General features: G+C 46.1%; 1 long non-coding RNA gene across 5 annotated transcripts; it reads right to left on the reverse strand.

Annotated features, from left to right (window-relative positions):
• Nucleotides 1–4,074: 4,074 nt before the first annotated feature.
• Nucleotides 4,075–6,648, reverse strand: LOC119314666. 5 transcript variants are annotated; one of them, XR_005152409.1, is made up of 8 exons: nt 6,271–6,648; nt 6,019–6,065; nt 5,201–5,933; nt 5,057–5,125; nt 4,881–4,976; nt 4,641–4,793; nt 4,448–4,524; nt 4,075–4,352 (listed from the first exon to the last, which is right to left on the reverse strand). It is a non-coding gene; the product is annotated as an uncharacterized LOC119314666 (long non-coding RNA). The 5 variants fall into 5 exon arrangements; XR_005152411.1 differs by lacking the exon at nt 6,019–6,065 and having other exon boundaries at nt 5,201–5,423; XR_005152410.1 differs by lacking the exon at nt 6,019–6,065 and having other exon boundaries at nt 5,201–5,925.
• Nucleotides 6,649–7,417: the final 769 nt, after the last annotated feature.

Consider the following 7,417-nt stretch of genomic DNA (forward strand, 5'->3'; position numbering starts at 1 on the left):
CCGCGCTGTACAAGGGAAAAGAGGAGGATTTTCTCCGCGTCAGTCCATTGAACGGAATTTCTATGAAAAATCCTCGAAGGTGGGTAAGCGGACATTTCCTTTTGCGCATCCGATCCGTATTCCCATGGTTAGGTGTCTCATTTTGTGATTTTGACGCAGGAACTGCGCCAGGCCATAAAAGACAGAAACAACCCGCCTCCACAACCCGAGGATCCGGAATGGCTCCTTGATCCGTCCTCCCAAGAGGATCCGGACATATTGGTGGAGTTGATTGATGGGGTATTTCACCAACTGAGCATCGATAATGCCTTGGTTGCCATTACGGCCGATTACCCCGGAATACTTCCAGCCCCCAGGTAACTGAGACCGAAGCCCCAATACTCTGATAATGACCCATCCATGCTTATTTTTTATCACCGTATGCCAACGGTGTTTCGCAGGGGGTGCCTTCGAGGCAGGAGGCCGAGCCCGCGGCGGCTAGCCAACAAGGGGCAGCAAGGCCATGCAGGCTAAAAAGAAGTGCGGTTCGGATTGAAACGCCGCCTCAACGGTAAGGCGTGTACCATATTCCCAGGACTGACTCGGGAAGGTATATTAACGCTGGTGCTCCTTTCAGAAAAAAGAGCGCTCGCCGGACTGTGTCCGAAGAGATGGCCAATCGAGCCTCCGCCAGCCAGGCTCCAACGCCGGGTCCGGAAGCGGAGGTAAACACGAGGCGTGCATCGGATGCTTCTCCGATAGAGGATGCCGACAGATTGTCCGCCACCAATTCCGAGGTGGAGAATGCCATGAATCACAGGCGCCGCCGGACAGTTCTTCGTGACGCATGTTTCTCCCAAGAGGCATTGAATGCCTTCAATTCGGGAGATGCGCACCTCCGTGCCGCTCAAAATGGTCTAACCAGAGCCACGGAGCAGTATGTAAAGGACATACGGGTGAGAAAATTTGACAGTTATATATGCCAGTAGCCCCCGAGACTTAAAATAGTTAGAAGAACTGATTTAAGGATCATTTGTTATGCAGGATCTGACGGAAAAGAATACCCGACTGTCCCAGGAGCTTGAAGAGTGCAAGGCCCAGCTTGAGGACGCACTAGCCGCCACAAGGGGAGCCACAGAGACCCCCTCCGGTAATATATACTTCGAAAAATAAGTAGTTTGTGAAGTGCGGCGTGTGTATAAGTCTGACAATAATATTGCAGATGGCGCCGGACTAGATCCGGACAAGCAACAGCTCCTGCGCCGGTTAAAGGCCGGCCAGAATGTGCTTACAAGGGTGAGACAAGAGAAAAATAATCTCCAAGATGCCAACACCCAGCTGAGTGAGGAACTAAAAGATGTTCGAGCCCAGCTGTCTGACTCCGTTAAGGAGAATCGGCGGCTTCGTCGCGGCATTTATAGTAAGTGCTTGAGAGAACTGTTGAAAAAAAGAGTTCGGCGAGGAAGTCGACTAACAGAATTATGTCTGTAGGTATGCACACAGGTCGTCCTGCAGAGGAAATGCCCGGTTCAACGGGTGACCTACTTCCCGAGCTGCAGCAACTGCACGAACGAGTTCGGCAGGTGATGAGAGGCGTCGCCCAGGCCTTGTGGCAATCCATCTCCCTACCCGAAGGCCTTAGAGAGCTTGCGGAGAAGCTTCAGGGAGCACGGCGGCGCTTCCGGCTATGGAAGATATCAGCCTGCCGTCAAGGCGCCATTGAGGCCTGGGCCATGGTGAAGACGCGGTACATGAAGGCTGACCCAAACCACATGGCCGAGGTCGGACCGGTGGGGCCCGATGGGAAGGAGATCCCTGTGAGCTTAGTGTACGGCCAAGTAGAGTTGGCCGCAAAGTATTCCCAGCAGGACTGTAAACTAGACAGCCTATTAGATGGTATTGAAGAGGAATACAATCAGTCAGTTTGACTATGTAATTTAAAATGACATGTAAAATGCCTTCTAGCCGGATTGTAGATCGTTTGTCGTAGCGGACCTTTTCGCTTCAACCTTGGTACCCGACAGTCCGGAGTGTGTCTGAATACCCTCGCAGTTATGTAAGAACCGGGGCATACGTGGAGACCAGGCGTAGGGGTCATAAGTGTTGTATCAGACAAGTGCCCAACTAGGTATGTTATATTACATGGTTAGTAAGAAACATCTTCCAGCGAGAATAGTTCCGTTAAGGGTTCCTTTCCCTCGGAGACATGCCCTAAAATGCATGTCCGGACTGCGAAAAAAGCAGAAAAACATCTGGGGGCAGATAAATGGATAAGTAAGAAATCATCTTTTAGTTCACCGACCGAATATTCCCTTAAGAATGCTAGCTTTCGGCTTCACCCAGTCTGAGGTACGCGTTCGGCTGACCCGGCGGGAACAATCACAGAGGTTCTCCCTTTACCACCTAGCCGAACAATCGGGAACGTAGAGGTAAGCACAGGAGCCAGGCAACCCAGCTTGGCCAAAACTTAAGTCATATCGATGCATATAATGGTGAGCAAAAGGTACATGCGGAAGTGTGACACGTGTATTGGGCATAAAGCCCGTATAAATAAGCTTCTGTTAAAGAAGCCCCCAGGTATAATGAGCACGGATAGTGAGTCAAGTGTGTGCGAACAATGCGCAAACGAGCCTTTAACGGCTTCGGAAAAAGAAAAAGGAGAAAGAAGGACAGAAATAAAAGACAGCTTAAAGTATAAAATATAGACGGAGGAAGGAGACGAACTCAGAATCCGGCCCTAGGCGTAGAATCTTCGGAGACGGGCTGCATTCCATGGGTTTGGCTCGAGTCAGTTATCCGATGCGTCTCGCAGACGGTACGCTCCGCCAGTCAGGACTTGGTCGATGATGAAGGGACCCTCCCATTTGGGCTTGAGTTTGTCCTTTTTCTTGTCCGGCAGGCATAGAACTAGTTCGCCAACATTGTAAGTTTTGGCCTGTACTTCTCTGCTTTGGTATCTTCGAGCCTACTGTTGATAGAATGCGGAACGAGCTTTTGCCACGTCGTGCTCCTCCTCCAAGGTGTCCAAACTGTCCTGCCGATCGAGCTCGGATTCTCTTTCTTTGTACATGCACACGCGAGGTGAGTCATGAATTATGTCACAGGGCAAAACTGCCTCTGCGCCGTACACCATAAAAATGGTGTGAATCCTGTAGTGCGATTCGGCGTGGTCCGCAGCCCCGAGAGTACGGAGTCGAGCTCCTCTACCCAGTGCGTATTAGATTCCTTGAGGGACCGCACTAGTCTGGGTTTAATGTCGCTCATGATAAGACCATTTGCTCGCTCGACTTGACCGTTAGTTTGGGGATGATAGACTGAAGCGTAGTCGAGCTTGATGCCCATGTTTTTGCACCAGAGTTTGACCTCGTCGGCCGTGAAGTTCGTGCCTTTATCGGTGATGATGCTATGGGGGACGCCGTAACGGTGTACTACCCCTGATATGAAGTCTATCACTGGTCCGGATTCGGCCGTCTTAACAGGCTTTGCCTCTATCCATTTGGTGAATTTATCCACCATGACCAATAGGTATTTTTGCTTGTTGGTTCCTCCTTTAAGGGGTGCAACCATATCAAGCTCCCAGACCACGAACGGCCAGGCAATGGGTATAGTTTTGAGGGCGGTGGGTGGCATGTGGCTTTGATTAGTAAAGAGCTGGCAACCACTACTAGGAAAACTGTTTTTAACGATGGTATATGTGGTCGTTAAAGGTTGGATTGTGGTCGTTAAAGGCCAATAACGACCACAATCTGCTGGTCGTAGTAGGCTCCGTCGTTAAAAGTATAACGACCACATACCTTTCACGGTCGTTATTTTTATAACGACGGGATGGTGTGTCGTCGTCGATCCCAAGGCAATAACGACCACTTCTGTCATCGCTAATAATGATGGATGGTGTGTCCATCCCAAGGCAATAATGACCACTTTTGTCGTCGCTAATAATGTTATCATGCTGATCAAAGTATCATACCAACCACTCTCTTCGCACTTTTATATCCTTCAGAACCACTTATATTATAACATTCCTTCAACAATCACTTTGTGCCGCATCCAATATTTCAATATTAACATTTACATTAATATAGAAACAAAAGAATCTGAATCGAAAGGATCATAGCCTCTTTTATTAATAGAAATACCAATATTCTGACATACAATTCTGAAATTAAAATATCTTGTAAGAAATTTTAGTGAAAAGCACTCCTTATATCACGAATGTACTTGATCATATCTATGTGGAAAACGAGACAACTAAAAAATAAATTATTTATTAGTCTTCAATAGAGGGACACCATCCTAGTTTGAATGGATATCATTCTTCACTAGCAATTAAAATGCCTCCTTATGCTTATATATATTCTGGTGGATCATCAGTCCTACAAAATATTGATTAGTTATGAAAGTCAGTCCATGTAAATAAATGGTCTCAATGTATAATGACAAATAAAACCAATGTGTGAGAACAAGTTACCTCATGAGAACTATCAGTTAGAGATCTACCAGACAGAAGACGCTTAATTTCTGATACTTCTTGCACCATATTGTCAACTACACAAATGGTTCAAAATTAACAGGCAACATGAGAACTTTACCAAAAAATCCTTGCTGAAGAAATGCTCCTTGACAAGCCATTGCCAGTCATCCTTTGGAATATCTTTAGGTACCTTTTTCATAGCCTCCTGCATAGTCTTGTTGGGTTTCACAAAGTGCCGGTGCAAGTCTCCACGCCAGTTGATTCAAAGTTTCTTGACATGGTCTAATATCTCATCTTTGTACACATCTATTGCAATGTTCTCGTCAATATTTTCGAACTTGTCCTAAATAGTTGTTCATAAATCAGAGTATCATAAATACATCAGTACAGAAATTCAGGTTATAATGCTAGAACTTTGAACCAAACATACCTTAATTGCATCAAATATATGTTTCTGAGCTGCGTCAGTAATATTGGACCATTCCCATGTCACCATCGTTGTTGGCATCAACTTCATCATTCATAGCTGCAATATATTATGAGTTACTTAAAGACAATAAGGGTAGAAACAATTCTTGGGACAGTATATGATACTTAGGAACTCACTTCCGGAATCATCCGCATCCCAATTTGCAGTAAACAAGATTGGTGTACTAGTTGCCGCATCATTTCCATCTATGAAAACAAGCAACCACATTATATCATCCTTTAGTAGATAGCTTAAATAATATTTTTATGTTTGTGTAGTACCTTTTGTAGCTAACTCGTACTTTTTCCATAGTTCCTCATCTTGCAAATTAGGCCTGTGAGAAACCCTTTTCCTGCTGAAATCTGCTATTTGACTTGATTTCTCTTGCATGGTCCGCCTAGCAATACCTTGGTGTACCAGTCCAGACTTATTCAACTGTGAGTGGCATCTTTCCCGAGCTAATGTTGTCAAGTTTCCATACCGTTGCTGACTCATTGTGATACCCTATGCATATAGCGTTAGTTTGAAGTGTGCAGAAAGGCTATACAAAGTACAATTAAATAAAATAAGAGAATGTTGATGTACTGAAATGAATTATTGAACGCTAAATCAAATAAAGTACAGAACTACTTGTGTCACTGTTTATTAATAAGGTAAAATCAAAAATATGAAGCAAATCGATTACTACAGATTAAAAGTTGCATAAACTAGTGACATCATGTTGTTCTCTTTCTACGTGATGTTGTTGTCGAATTTTGAAGCAAGTCTTCTTCATAGACATTGTCAGGTTCAGCTTCAGCGGCTTCATTATCACTCTCTGCTTGCATTTCTTCATCGCCTTCACCTTCAGAAACTGTTTGGGGGGTCCTCGCAACTTCACCAATGGTACCAAAAGGAATAATTTCTCAGAATTCCATACACTTTCAGGTGAGCAGAAACCAATCACGAGGATGAGAGTATGTGTTGCAGCATTTGATGCATGGACATCGAATTTCATTCTCCCTGCCTGCATGACTGAACGCGTAGTCAAGGAAATTTTCTACCCCTTCTAAGTATTCATCATTTAATCGCTCATCCACTAGTCTCGTCCATAACTTACTTGGAGCCATCTCCTAATATATATTACCGTTTTAGTACATAGTTATCCTGCATTTATGGTATTCGATGTAAGGCATATTAGACTCTCAAATAAATCATATTCTGTATGATCTAGATTGTACTGAACATGGCATATCAAAATTCTAAATCGTAATAAGCAAACGAATTCTGCCTACATACTTTGTAATCAGGATCAGCAACAGTGCATCAAGGTCCCGCAACAGAAGAAAACAGAGCAAGGAGGAATACGAACCAAGCAGCATCAGAGTTGCGTTGGCGACCGGTGATGTGCAGGCAGCAGCGCGGGTGCACCGGGGTCGAGGCTAACCAGCGATGTGCAGGCGGCAGGGTGGTTAGTGCCGGGGTCGAGGCGACCGGCGACGTGGAGGCGGCAGCCCGGGCGCGCCGGGGTCCAGGCCACCGGTGATGTGCTGGCGGCAGCGCGGGCGCACCGGGTCGAGGCTACCGGCGACGTGCAGGTAGCATTGCGTACGCGCCGGGGTCGAGGCCACTGGCGAGGTGCGAGCTGCAGTGCGGAGAGGCGGAGAACAGAAGGAAGATGCGATCTATGGACTATGGAGGTGTCGTATTGAACAGGGCAGGGGAGGCGAGGAGAAAGAGGCGCAGGGAGATGAGATCCTAACAGATTAAATAGTTAGCCCCTGTTACGGAGGGTTATCTACTGGAAATTGCCTGCAGTTTGCGCCAAAAAAAATTCAGCCGTTCCGCTCTCTTTACTCGAGAACCACAAATATTTATTGCCTAGTTTTGTGCTACACACGAAACAGGGGAAAACTGACGGGTTCAGCTTCAGATAGAGAAGCACACAATTTTGACACAATGGATTCCTTTCCCTCTTTTCTTTTTTCTTACATCAAATATGCCAAGCAATGAACGGAACAACTCCTAGTTTTATAAGTTTCTCAGCACTGCAAGCAACCGACTTGCTTTTGATGCAACAAATGCAGCCTTCATCAACTGCATCTGTACCGAGCATTTTGGGGAGGAGTCGCGCGCGGTGGCCGGGAGAATTGTGTGGTTGAGCAGAGACGCCAGACGGAGATGGCTGGGCATGAACGAGCCTTCCATCGGGATGCTGTGCAAATATGAGGACCGGGAGGACTAACTAATTAATAGGATTAGGAGCAGATTAGATTAGTTGGGGCTGGAGAGATTTAGCGCCAATATTTGAAGAACCCGCCAACATTAGTTGGGATGTTTGCGGGGGAGAGATAAAGGAGAGAAGAGTTTTTTTTTTCTTTTTGAACACAAGGAGAGGGAGTTTGTTAGAGTTGTACTACGTACATGCAAACCCCATAGCAGTAACGACCGCTCACCTAGCAACGTGCAGACCCGTGGTTGTTGAAGGTATTACGTAGGTTGGTTTCCACCACGCGGGG

Source organism: Triticum dicoccoides, chromosome 1B, assembly GCF_002162155.2.
Source record: "Triticum dicoccoides isolate Atlit2015 ecotype Zavitan chromosome 1B, WEW_v2.0, whole genome shotgun sequence".
Taxonomy (NCBI): domain Eukaryota; kingdom Viridiplantae; phylum Streptophyta; class Magnoliopsida; order Poales; family Poaceae; genus Triticum; species Triticum dicoccoides.